The 13,257-nt window shown below is 63.3% G+C and overlaps 1 protein-coding gene across 5 annotated transcripts in view; it reads left to right on the top strand.

The window, feature by feature from the left end:
- ELFN2 (extracellular leucine rich repeat and fibronectin type III domain containing 2) overlaps positions 1-13,257 on the top strand; it is a 50,688-nt gene that overhangs the window by 225 nt on the left and 37,206 nt on the right. For 2 of the 5 annotated variants that reach the window (XM_070253595.1, XM_070253594.1), the window contains exons 1-2: positions 209-618; positions 9,221-9,388. The gene's annotated coding sequence lies outside the window, so the exon portion shown is untranslated. Of the gene's footprint in view, positions 1-208; positions 619-725; positions 1,023-7,216; positions 7,384-9,220; positions 9,389-13,257 lie in introns of those variants that run through there. The other 3 variants (XM_070253596.1, XM_070253598.1, XM_070253597.1) reach the window with 3 other exon arrangements.

Here is a 13,257-nt window from a genome sequence, read left to right as displayed (position 1 = left end):
CGTCCTCGGGCGGGCGCTGGGGGGCGCTGCGCACCTCGGGCGGCCCGCCCCGCGGCAAGTTTGCCTCCAGCTGTTGAATGCGCGCGCGACGGCGCCGGCGGCACCCGGACCCCGGGCTGGGCAGGGCCGGGCCGGGCCGGGCCGGGCGGGGCGGGGGCGCTCAGCCGTCCGCGGTGCCGCCGCTCCCGGGCGCCGCAGCTGCCGCGCTCCAGCCAGGCGCGGCCCCCACCCCCGGGCGTGTGTCTGCGAGTGTGCGTGTGTCCGTGGAAGCATCCGGCCGGGAGAGGGGGCGGGAGGGTCTGGCTGCGGAGAGGCCTGCGGAGGGAGCCCGCGCCTGGCCGGCGAGGGCGGACGGACGGACAGACCGCCGGCCGCGGCCCCTGACGCACGCTGCGCCCCGGCCCCCTCCCGGGCGGCGGGGGTGGCGGTGTCTGCGCGCACACGCTCGCTCACAGACACACACACTCACACGGGCCACGCCATAGACACACGACACGCACCGAGCCACGGCCGGGCGCCGCGCACACTCGCACCCGCGTTCACACTCACTCACGCGCAGGCCCCGCCGCCGCGGTTGCCGGAGGCGGCGCTCAGCCCGGATCCTGGCTGGGGCTGGAGGTAAGTGAATTCCTCCGGATCCGAGCGCCCGGGGCCGGCAGAGACGGTGGGAGTGGGGGCTGGAGCCGGAGGGCCCCCCCCCCGCCAGTGGGGTGGGGCTTGGAGGGGGACACAGCCAGGGGAGGATGAGATGGAGAAAGCCACCCCAGTGCCTCCTGGGTCTGGGGATCCCCGTGAGACCCCCGGGGGACCACTCTGTGTGGGGGGTGGGGGTAGTGGTGGAGGCGGGAGGTCGCGGAGGACGGTCGGTGAGGTGAGCATTTTGGGGGGTGGTGCAGAGGCTCGATGGTGGTGCCGGTGAGTGCCACACCGCACCTCTCTGTCCCCATCTTTGCAAACCGGGGGGCCTCGCCCCCCGTTTTCACGGAGCGCTGCCGGGGTCAAGGAATTCATCTTCGTAGCTGGTAAGGGGGGGTGATTGGTGCTGGCTGACAGCTCCAGGGGCAGGCGGCCGGGGTGGGGCTTTACCTGCTTCCCCGCAGGAGGGCGATGGGTTTGGTAAGAGGATCAGAATTGGGGAGTGGGGGCCCCCGGGGGGTGGGGACCCTTGCGAAGGCTCTGCCCCTTTCTTCCTGGCGCTGGTGCCGGGCAGGCAGGGAGGCAGCCCAGGGAAGCAGCAGCAATCGGCAGAGACTGCAGCTCTGGCAGGGCCAGGCCACTGCCTGGCTGTGTGTGTGTGTGTGTGTGTGTGTGTGAGTGTGTGTGGGCTCCAGCAACTGGCAGAGGAGAAGGGCAGTGGGGTGGGCTTGTTGGTTGGAGGGGCGGTGTGTGCACGTGGGGAGGGATGTGTGTGCGGGGTGTGTGCACCCAGGGCCGTGTGCAGGGGTGGACCCCACTCTCTCTGTACACACACACACAGACACACACACTGTCCGTGCCCAGCAGGGTTTCCTCAGCGTCTGGAGGAGAGAGAGCCGATGTGTCTATGTGCGTGTTCACTCGGGGAGCTCGTGTCCAGGACAGAGGCAGCGCGGCTGTGGTGTGTCAGGCGTGCCCGAGGAGGGAGATGGGAAGCGGGTGGTGGCGGTGACCCTGGCTTGCTCTGGAGGACCAGGAGGACCGCTGTCCTCGAGGGCACTTTCTGCAGCTCTGGGCCCCTCCCAGCCTGGCGGCTGCCTCCCTCCGCCTGGTCCCCTTGCCGAGAGATACAGGTGTTGGACCGGAGTGCGTGTGTGTGTCTGGGCTGCGGCGGCTGTCGGCTGTCAGCAGGCCAGGCTGTCGGAGGAGAGGAGCTGGGGGAGGGGGTGGCGCTGGCAGCACCTGGAGGAATGTGGTGGAAGCTGCAGGCCCGGTCTGGTCTGCCTGATTTAGTCCCTGGGGGACGTTTTCCTGTGGGGAGCCGCATGGTGAGGGCTGGGAGGTTTTGCGTGGGTATGCATGTGTGTGCCCCACTCACACACCTGTTCCTGGGGCCCGTGGGCACCTGTGGGACGTGCCATGTCCAGGCCATCAGCAGGGCATGTGGGCCTGCACATGTGTGTAAATGCGTGTCCTGTGAGAGGAATGCGCAGGCACGCACATGCACATGGAGGTGCACTCTGTAAATGCCTGTCCTGAGTGAGCAGTGTGCATGGGCGGGGACCTCCAGGCAGGAAGACGGAGGGATAATTGAGGGGGGCATCAGGGAGAAGTGTGTGTGTGTGTGTGTGAGACGTCTGCATGGGCCTGTGGATGTGACGTCAGTGAGAACCTCTGGGCGTGACATCAGCTCTAGGTTGCTGGTGACGTCACTGGGATGGCAGTGTGAGGGGTCACCCCCACCAGCCAGTGTGTGATGTCAGTGGGAGGGTGTGCGAGGCGTCACTGTGCGTGCATGTGGCCGTGTGGTCACGTCCTCTGTGTTGTGAGGGGCGAGAAGGGGGATGGATGGGCCTTAGGGTGGAGTGGTCCCTCCCAAGAGGCCCCGTTTCCTGAGGGAGTGTGGGACCCTTTCCTTAAGACCTGCCCCCCTAGAGCATATCTCCTCTGCCCCCCATTTCATATGGGAGCCTCTACCCCTCCCTGGGCCAGTCCCTGCTCTCTGCCCGCTCCCAGCCAGGTGGCACAGACCCTGGGGTGAGTGTGTACTAGTGAGTGTGTGTGCAAGTGCTCGTGACAACAGAAAACGGCCCCAGCCGGGGAGCCAGAGACTTCTGGCGCTGATCCTCTGCTGGCAGTCTCTGTTTATGGTTTAGGGACCCCCGTCACCTCTCTGAGCCTCAGCTTCTCATCTGTGACCGCGGGGTGGTTAGAGAGGTGAGGGGGCTTACAGGAGACGGTGGGCCTCCGGGGGGCCGGCGCCTGGCTCGTGGCGGGGGGCTCAGTCCGCGTGAGCGCCATCCCCGCCTCTGTCTCCCAGCCCAGAGCAGCTGTTCTCCCTCTGGGTTTGTCTTACTTTGTACAGAACTTTCTTTCCTCCCCTCGGATGCCAGCGGCCGTCCTGTGAGGCTGCCGGGGCCAACGGCTCTCACGGGGCCGTGTGACAGCTGAGCAGAGTGAGGGCTGGAGGGCACAGTACGCTGTGGTTGATTCAGCCCTTGGTGGGAGCTCCTCTGCTGGGTGGGTGTGGGAGACACACTGGGTGAGCAGGTCCCCTTCCCAGGGCACTCTGGTTTTATGGCGAGTCAGGGAGCTATGTGCAGTGGGGGTGGGGGGTGGGGTGCCAGGGTGACGGGCCCAGGGCGGAGAGGTCATTGGCTACAGGAGAGGCTGCCTCTTGACTCCCAGTCCAGTACTTGCTTGTGCTTCCGCCCCACGAGATTTGAGATTGCCACGGTGATAGAAATGGGTGCGTCGGCTGCCGAGCCTTCTCTAGTGGGCTTGGCCCCGGGGGGGGCGGGGATCCCCGGGGGCTCCATGCCTGCTCCCCAGTGTGGCTCCCTTGTCCCCTGAGGCCTGATAGGGTGTCTGCTCTGGAAGCAGAAGTGGTTCTAGTCACACCTCTGCTGGCTGTGTCCCGCCGGGTGTGACACGGGGGTCAGCCTCTCCTGTCTGTCGGCCAGGCGGTGGCTGCTGGCCTTGCAGGCTTGATGAGCGAGTGTGCGAGTGTGGCATCCACGTGCAGGGCCGGGACGGCACCCGTGGCGGTGACCCTCACCCTCTTTAGCTACAGTGCCCCTGGGCCCGGGCCCTCCCTCCTGCTCCCCCCACCCCATCTGCTGGGACCCTGTGCTGTGCAGAGCGGACAGCCCGGAAGCAGCATTGCCTCCAATCCCCAGCCTGCCTAGCAAGTCAGGCCTCTCCAGGGGCAGCGCTGATACTCCAGGCCGTTAACTGGATCCTCTGCCGCCCGCTGGCCAGCCCTGATCCCCTGTTAATTAACCTTCCCCTGGCTCAGTGAGCACCGGGGCAGAGGCAGCGACGCTGGTACTGGGGACAGTGTCTCAGGGGTCAGAATAATAGAGCCCCCTCCTCCTCCCCCCAGAGAGCCCCCGAGGACTGGAGAGCCACCTGGGCCGGCTTACACCTGGGTGCTGGAGGAAGGGCGCTGGCTGCAAGACGCTGCTGACAGCAATAATTACAGTGATAATAATAATAATGACATTCGCTAATATTCATTGGGCCTGTACTGAGCTGGCCCGGTGTGAAACTCTTCATAAGCAGCACTCGTGTAATCTCACGAAAGCCGTCTGCAGTAGAGCTACGATTATTCCGTATTTCACAGACAAGAAACAGAGAGGTTATAGACCAGCTCAGGGCCACACAGCAGTGGCACCAGGACTGGAAGCCCCGCAGGTGGACTCTTGCATCATTAACTGTTAATTGCTGAACAACTTTGCCAGGGGACCTTTCCATTGGGGTGCCCTTCTGGCCGAGGGACCCCGCAGGGTCTTGCTTTGCTCATCTGTAAATGGGGAAGCCCTTTGTCGTGGCTGCAGGGGCAGAGGGGCAGAAAGGCTCCTGGGTCTCAGTGGCGCTCCCCATCCCTCCTGCGCCCCTCCCTCCGTAGTGACCTGTGGCCTTCCTGAGGCAGCCCCTTGCTCCCTGTTCTCCTTCGGTGTCAGGCTCAGCCTGGGCAAACGCTGGGTGCTCTGGAGGAGCTCCCCTGGGTGATGCGGGGGATGCTGCCCTGGGATCAGTATCTTCCCCAGGCCCTGAGTCTGTCGTGGCCTCAGCTGTGGCCCCCTGGACCACTCTGCCGTGCTCTCCCCCGTCTCCCCCTGCATGTGGAAGAGCAGGGGCTCAGCTCAGGGTCTGAATCCTGCCTCTTTCTCTTCTCCATGTGTGTCCTGGGCGAGAGCATTCACTTCCACGAGGCCCTGTTTCCTCACTGGGAAGGGGGAGAGTGGTACCGAATTCCTACCTCTTCCAGGTCAGTTACGTAAGAGGATGTCAAGTGCGTAGCACTGTGTCTGGCACATAGTAGGTGTCAATTAGATGAGCTCCATCCCCCTCCCATCTGTCTCCCTTATTCATTCCTAGTTCCCTGGAGTGGGTCTTGGGCTGTGTGTGTGTGCGTGCGCGCGTTTCCTTCCCTCTCTTTTCAGCCTCCACTTCCACCCCCTGAAATGCATAGAAACTGTTTCCTGGAGCCAGGCTGTGGGTCCTGAAAAACATGGAGAAGGGCCTGGGAGCTGCCTGCCCCCCAGCTGGAGTGTGCAGAGGGGCTGGAAGGCGGGCAGGGCATGTCTGTGTGTGTGTCTGTGACTGTGTGTGTACATGTGTGTGCACGAGCATGTGAGTGCACTGGTCACCACCTGTCTCGGGGAAGGGAGGAGCAGTTCCCAAGGGCTGCCTGTCCAGCCCCTAAAGGCAGGCCTGACTCAGTTTCCCTCTTGGCCTGTCTCTGTCATCTCTCTCCTCCCACAATTCTCCCTGGGCCTTGGGGAGGCAGAGGCTGTGGGTCAGCCTGTCCGCCTCCCTGCCTTCCTTGTCCTTCTTGCTACCTGGGGTCAGGGGAGTTCGTGGCTCTGCTTATTTAGACATTTCCTGTCTGTCTCTCCTTCTGGAGGTCAGCTCGACACAGGTGGAGATGAGTAGGCTCTCAAACAACGCTATTGAACAACTTCCTTTTCTCTACGTGCCACTGAGGATGGGCCGGTGCATTTTCCATTCAGTCCACACGCACAGCACACACACCCTTAGAAGCACAGCTTACCTAGGATCACTGCGGGGCCTGGGGCTCGTGGGCCTCAGAGATGAGCTCCTGTCCTGGAGAAGAGGGGAGGCCTGTGGAACCTCTGCCCAGCGCCCAGCGTGGGGCCTGCACCCAGGAGGGCCTGCTTGCCAGGTGGTTCTCGTTAGTCTGTGCCCTGCCCGGGAGGGGTCCGGTGCTGCAGGCTGGAGGCAGATGCTGAGCCAGCCTTCTGATCAGGGTGGGAGAGCTGGAGCGACTGCTGCTCGGGGCATTGCAGAAGCCAGGACCGCACACCTGCCGTGCACCAGCCCAGGGCCGATGCTCTATCATCTTGTTTAATTTTGCTGGAGAATTGTGAAAGAGGTCCAGCCGGCCTCTGGGTGGGGGCATGCCCAGTGGAGCACACACAGGGAGCTGAGGTCCAGAGGGAGGAAAGCCCAGAGTGGATTTTGGGAAGATGGGTCTGGACGTGTGGTTTTGGTCCACCACACAAGACCGTAAACGGAGCTAAGAAACCGAGCATTCTCCTTTTTGTCGGGGAGTGCCAGAGTCTCTGGGTGTTTGTTAAAATGCAGGGTCTTGGGCCCTGCCCCTTGAGGTTTTTACTCAGCAGGGCTGATGTGGGGCCCAGGACCCTGCATTTTTAGTGCGTTTCCAGAAGGTGAGTTCATGTGTTTGTGGGCTGGATGCCAGGGGAGGGGTCTGCTGCGGGTTTCCAGGGATCTTCCGGACTCCTCCCACACTCCCTGGCAGGCAGCAAGGCCACCCTCATTTTCCAGAAGAGCCTGAGCTCCGAGAATTGAGGCACCTTGCCTTGGGTGACACAGCAGCAAGACCGAGGCCCATACTGACTAATCCTGAGTAATAATCTTCCGTTCGGACCGCTGTTGTAAGCCTGCTCAGGGAGCCCCTCAGAACGCCCCTCTGCATCATTCCTGTTGCTAAGAGGAGGAGACGGGGCAGAGTGTGCGGCCGCGGGTTCCAGGCTGCACAGCTGGTAAAAGCGTGAAGTGCGGGTGGGTGGGGGTGGAGTGAGGCTGGAGGGGGCCTGCCCTGGCATCTGGGACGGAGCGATGCCCTCCCCCTCCCTTCCTCTGGTGCGAGGGCGCGGGTGGAGCTGAGCCTGCGGCTGTGCGTGCGAGCAGAGGCCAGAGGCCGGGGTGGAGGTGGGAGCGGAGAAGCCAGAGGAGGGCTGAGAGCCCGGAAGGCCTCCCGGAGGCGGCGACCCCAGAGTCGCGGACCTGTGGCCCGAGGCCGTTCATCCGGTGGGCGCTCTGGCCAGGCGGGTCCTGGTCTGGCGGGCGGCGGAGTGGGTCGGTTCCCCGGGCGCGTCCCCGGCTGGCCCACGCCGGGCCGGTGCGCGGTGGCGGGGCCGGAGCGGGGACGGGAGCGCGCACCGAGCCCCCTCCCGGCGCCCGCCCCCCGCCCCCCGCTGCCGCCCGCGGCCCGCCGGTCCCGGCTCCAGCCGCTGGCAGCTCTGCGGTGTCCCCGCCCCGCGCGGCCGGGTTCCGCCTTGGTTCCCTGTGCTCAGGGTTTGCAGCCGCATCCCCGGACGCTCGCAGCCAATTTCACGGCCTCTGGGCGCGGCGCGCGGCGCGGGGCTCGTGCTGGCGGCGGGTCCTCGCGCGCCGGGACCCCGGGAGAGGGGGTGGAGGGGGCGGCTGGCGCGAGGACCCGCCGAGTTGGTGGCAAGGGGGTGTGTGTGTCAGGTGGGTGTGGACAGGATGCGGGGGGCGGGGCGCCGCCGTGAACTACCCTGGGAATGCTGTGCGGGTGTGTGCGGGGGCGCGGACCTGAGAGCGGTGCCCCATGTGTGGACATGATTGGAGCGTGTGTGTGTGTTGGCGTGTGCGTCTGTAGGGGCTGTGTGCCCGGGCATGGTTGGGTGTGTGTTGGGGGACGGTCCCCAGTGAGCAGGGGCCAGCGTGTTTCTGTGGGTGTGTTGACCTGTGTCTGTGCAGCGTCCCCAGGCATGCTGGCACGTGTGTGTGTCTGCGTGTTGGGGCGGGCACCTCTGTGTCTGGGTGCTGTGGGCAGCTGTGTACAGTGCGTCTGCATCTGTGTGGACACGTGGGTCTGAGGGAGTGTGACATTCTGCTGTGTTGGACGCTGTCTGAGTGTCCCGTGGGTGCTTGTTGTGTGTGAAGGTATAGTGTCACCCTGAGGTGCCATATTGTCCCTGCTGGCCGCTGGGCTCAGGGTCACGTGGAGCCCCATAGCTATGGGGGCTCCCCCCGGGGCCTGGGCTGGGAGCTCTTTCCTGGGGCAGGCCTCTGGGTGGGTGATGGTGATGGGGCTGAGGCCCGGCAGGGACTGCGTGTGTGTCTCTGTTCTGTGGCTGGCTCCCAGCACCTGGTGGGTCTACAGATGTTTGTGAATGACAGCGTCGAGGGGGCTGAGATGTGAGCCCCTGCCTACCTGGGAGGGCCGGGAGGACCATCTGGGTGGGTGTGGGTGTGGGGCCAGACGGGGAGAGGGGCCTCCATGGGAAGGGGATGAGCGTATGCGTGTGCACGTGTGCGCACAGATGGAGGCAGGGTTCAGCCGGGGCGCATCTGCCTGGGAGTGTGTGTGTCTGTGCAGGTGGAGGTCGGGCAGGTACCTCGCTCGCTCGTAGGGGGTGTGAGCACATATGGCGGGAAGCGGGGCAGAGGGATTGCACCTGGCGGGGCACAGGCTGTGGGCACACTGGGGAGGGCGCGTGCCAGTCCTGGCAGAGTTCTGAATTAGAGACGAGTGCTGGGGCAGGGGCCGGGGGAGGGGTGCCTGTGCCCTGCAGCGGATGGAGTGGGGTCCAGCTGTAGAGGGAGTGGGCGGTGTTGGGGTGACCAACAGGAGGGTGGCGTGGTTGGGCATGAGAGGGGGTGAGGGCTGTGTGTGGACCTCAGGTCAGTGTGAAGGTGCGTGTGGCCATCCCACCTGGGTGTGACGTGTGTGTCCATGAGTGTGAGTTGCGGACCTGGAACTGTGACTTGGCAGGAACCTCCAGGCTCTGGGGCCCAGCAGGGAGTGGAGTAGGGTGGGGTGGGTGGGCGTAGGGAGCCCTTCAGTTCCCAGAAAATCTACCCCTCAGTTGCTCGGCCCTCCTGCCCAGGGGCCGCGGGGGGACTGAAAGAAGTCCTGTGGCCCCTGGGCCCTCCGCTCCTCCAGGAGTCCTCTGGGGTAGGGTGGGGAGCCCCCAGCCCTCCAGCCGGGTCTCCAGGCCATTCTCCATCTGTCTTGCCCCATCATCTTTCTGTCTCTGTCTCCCTGCCCCCATCTCTTCAGCTCTCTCCCCCATCTCCCCATCTCTCTGCCTCTATCTCTCTCCATCTCTGTCTCCGGCTCCCTCCGTCCTCCCCTCCCTCTGCCTCCTCCCTCTCTCTCACACTGATATTCATTTGTGGTATATTCGGTTGCCATGGGAAACCTAAGAAAGAAGTGAGTGTACCCTTCAAGACTTCAGCGTCTCTCCCTCCTCCCTCCCTCCTGCTGCCCCCCTCCCTCTCGTTCTCTCCTCCTCCCCTCTCCCTCCCTCCCTCCCCTTTCTCCCCCTGCCTCCTGCAGAAGGAGAGGACTTGGATGAGGAGCTGCCGCTGAGCTGGGCCAGGACCTGAGACCCCACTGCTACCGCTGCTGCCGCCGCTGCCGCCGCTGCCGTGGGGACCTCCCTGAGACCAGGCCAGGGACAGAGCCTCGCTGGCTGGAGGGGTCCCCGTTGCCCACAGACGTCTGGTAAGGACAGGCTCCTTCTGACTGTGTGCGAGCACAGCTCACATGACCTGGCCGTGCGAACCCGTGATGTAACGAGGCCTCGGCCTCCTGTTTGTCCCTCCTGCCTGGCGGGGCCCCTGCCCCAGCTGCGAGCGCCCCCATCCTGCCCCTCCCCAGCTTCCCTTCCAGAGGGCCTGGGAGGCAGCGGCAGAGCGATGGGCCTTTGGGGGGCTGGGACAGGCCCACTGGGGAGGACGAGGCAGCCCCTGCTGGCTCAGAGACCGCAGTCCTGCCCCTTCGCCCGGCGGAGAGGCTGAGCCAGTGGTGTCTGTGCACCACCTAGGGGTGGGGGCTGGCTTCCAGGGGATGGCCTGGGAGAACATGGCCTCTTCTCCCCCCTCGGCTGGGGGCCTCTCCATCGTAGAGAGGGCAGACTGCAGGCTGGGGGTGAGCTGGAGCAGGGGAGACGCTGGGCGGCATCAATCCTGGGCCTGATCCATGTCACTGAATCTTGGAGGCGGAGGGAGTGCAGTCTGACACTAGGAGGCCTCAGGCGGCCGGCCGGCAGGAGCTCTTGCGTCCTGGTTGGGGCTGGTGGCTGCCCTGGAGAGGAGAGGCTGAGGCTGTCGCTGTCAGCGAGGCTGTGTTGGTGGTGGCCACGTGGAGGGAGCTGTTGTCCGGGGCGGGTGCTGAGTGACGGTGGTTGCTGTGGCGAGGGAGCCGCCTCTGTGGCATTGTGGTCTCCATGGAGAGAGGAGGAGACAGAGGGAGGAGGCTGGCTGGCTGGCCCGGTGTTGGTGGTTGCTAGGAGAGAGAGATGCCGTCTCTAAGATGCGGTGGTCCCCACGTGGAGGGGCTGTGGCTGCCAAGGTGTTGAGATCCCGGGGAGGGGGAGGGGCTGGTGATGGGCGCTCTGGAGGGGCTTGTGCAGGGAGGGAGTGTGGGTGCGGGGTGCTCCCTGGAGGACGGCAGGGGGGAGGGGGAGGGGCTACTGCCCCACCGGGTCCCTCCTCCCAAGGCCCTCTCTGTCCTCCCCCACCACTTCTCTGGCCAAGTTCTCCAGCCTCTGCCTCCTCGAGCTGTCTCCCTCCTTAGGGCCTTTGAGCATATGAGTCCCCATCGTGCTCCCTCCTTGTCCCCAAGTGACTTCACCCTCATCCTTCATGTTTGCTGTGCTCCAGGAAGCCCCCCAGCCCCCTCGTGTTGATACCTGCCTTTGAGGTATCAGAGAGGGGAAGTGACTTGCCCAAGGTTGCACAGTGGTCAGGCACTGGGCCTGGAATTCAACCCCAGGGCATCTGCCTCCCCAAATGTCCAACTCACCAGGCCTAACTCCTCCCCTGGGAGCCTGCCCCTCCACCACCACCCCCTTCTCTTCCCTCGGTCCCCAGGTATTCTCCCAAAGCACTCATTTTATTTGAATACTCATAATAGGAAGCAGCATGCAAGAGCACACGGCTCTGGGTTTGAATCCTGGCTCTGGCACTTAACAGCTGTAGGACCCCGTGCCTCAGTTTCCCCATCTGTAAAATGGGACTGATGCACATGCCTCTTGGGGTTGCTGTCACTTGGGATGATGTCTGTGATGGCCCTGGTGTGGTTCCTGGCGCTTAGACTCGGTGAGTGGTAACTGCCACCATTGTCATAATTGCTTTAAAAAGTGATTTTAAAGTGGCTTTCTGACATGCCCGGGGGTGACAGCAGGCCCTCTCACCAGAGGTCTGCCTCGTCCTGCCCTTTCCCAAGACCCTTAAGAAGCAGGGGTGTTGACCTGACTTCGTAGCAGCAGGAAGGGGTCCCGCGGGGGAGGAGGGCCCCCTGATGGTCACACAGCACCCTGGTCACTGAGCCGGGATGGAACCAGGTGTGGCTGGCTCCCTGTTCAGTGCTCCCCTCTGCTTGCTCCAGGGCCTCTGTGTACCCTTCAATCAGGTGGGCCTCGTCCCCCTAGCTGTTGCCTGAGTCCCCTGCCTCCTGGCTGCTTTCACGGGGCGCAGCCTGCCAGGCCAGCGGCTGGCCGGTACCTGGGAGCATCAGGGGAGGTCTGTTCTGTCCACCTCCCTGGCATCGCCAGGGGACAGGCCATGCAGGGGACTGGAAAGGATGTCCAAAGAGGGACATTTGAGGGGCCTGGGAGTGACAGGCAGGATCGCTGTCTTTTGAGTGACAGAGATCTGAGTTCACATCCTGTCTGTGCTGCTTGCTAGGTGGGGGGCCCTGGACCTGTTTCTCTGCCTTTCTAGGCCTCAGTTTCTTCATCTGTACAATGGGTGTGATCAGAACCCCTCCTTCACCTTGCGGACGTGATGCAGGGGATGAAGTCACAGCACGGGGCCTGGCCTGGGAGGCGCTTCCTAGGGCAGCAGCTGCTCTTTCTAACCCGTCAGCCCTCTTCACATGGCACGTGGACCTGGGGAAGAGCGGGGAGGGCTGTCCTCGGTGGCCCCAAAGGGCAGAAGTGGGACCCGCCAGGCACAGACCTCGGCTCACCCAACAAGAGCTTTTCTGACGTTCGGAGCCGTTGGGATGGGATGGCGCGAGGTAGTGAGCGCCCTGTGCACAGCGAGACCATGAAAGGCCTGCGGGAGCCCGGCATTTGGGATTGCAGGACCTGCGTTCGTGTCCTGACGTTGCCGTTTATGGGAGCCTCAACTTCCCCACCTGCAAAATGGGAGGAATAATAATGGAACAAGGGTTTCTTTAAGTGAAGTCAGGTATGTGGAGGAGACCCAGGATTCCCCTGGATCTGCACAGCGCCCCATTTTCCAGAAGAGGAAAGCCAGGCGCAAGGAGCTCACAGGGTTAAAGCAGTAATACCAGCAGCTGGTCTTTGTCCAGCATCTGCTGTATGCCGGGCGTTTTCCCGTCTCATCTAATTCCCCAGCCTTTGCACACGCTGTTCCTTCTGCAGGAGTTGCTGTTCCTTTTGTGCTTATTGCTGCTACCCAGGCTTGTTTCATGGCTGTCTCCTGCCCAGTGGATTGTCACCTCCTCAGGGAGGCCCTCCCTGACTGCTCTGTTCGTTGCTCTGGGCCCCCTCGTCTCTTTGTTTCCTGAGAGCCCCTGACACACCCGGTGCTGTTTTGTTTATTTACTGGTTTATATGCACTCTCCCGCCCCCGGGGTGTATCAGCTCCACGAGAGCAGGAACTTTATCTGTCTTGTTCCTGTTCTGTCCCAAGTGCCTTGAATGGGACCTGGCACATAGTAGGTGTTCAGTGAACATGTGGTGACTGCGTGGATGGTTGGCCCTGCCAGCCACCCCGGGAGGTCAATCTTATCATTCCCATTTGATACCCGAGCACAGTGGGGCGAGGGAGGCCTGGGAAATGGCCTGTGGACACGTGGCTGGAAGTAGGTGGCAGGCCTGGCGTGTGACCCCAGATTGGGCTGACTCCAGGGCAAGTGCTTTTTCTGCTGCCCTGCCCTCCCCTGCCCCGCTGGGGAGCCTGGCCTTTCAGGCAGAGAGTGTGGACCTTGCTCTGAACACAGGGGCAAAATCTCAGAACGCTCTTAGGTAGCGAAGCCTTCTGCCCTAAGGAGGAGCTTGTGGTAGCAGCCTGAATTGTCAAAAGAAATCAGTTCAGCTGCTCCATAGCTGTGTGACCTTAGGCAAATTACTTAACCCCTCTGTGTCTTAGTTTACTTGTCTGTAAAATGGGGGTAATCTCTTGGCTTATCTTGGCTGGCTTCTGGGAGGCAGTGGGCTTTGAGCTTTGATTTGCAGGCTTGGCTCCAGGGCCCCCTCCCCAGGGTGGGGAAACAGCCTCTGCTGAATTCCCGAAGTCCTGGGACGCCTCCCTGCCGGCCCTGGGGGGTTGAGATTTTGACTTCTGAATAGGCAGCATTTTAAGCGCTTGGGACAGGCTGCTTTCTGCCCTGCCAGCCTG

The sequence above is a fragment of the Equus caballus genome, chromosome 28 (assembly GCF_041296265.1).
Source record: "Equus caballus isolate H_3958 breed thoroughbred chromosome 28, TB-T2T, whole genome shotgun sequence".
In the NCBI taxonomy this organism is placed as follows: Eukaryota; Metazoa; Chordata; class Mammalia; order Perissodactyla; family Equidae; genus Equus; species Equus caballus.
Note: the sequence above shows the minus strand (reverse complement) of the source record. Positions and strands in the feature narration are given on the sequence as shown.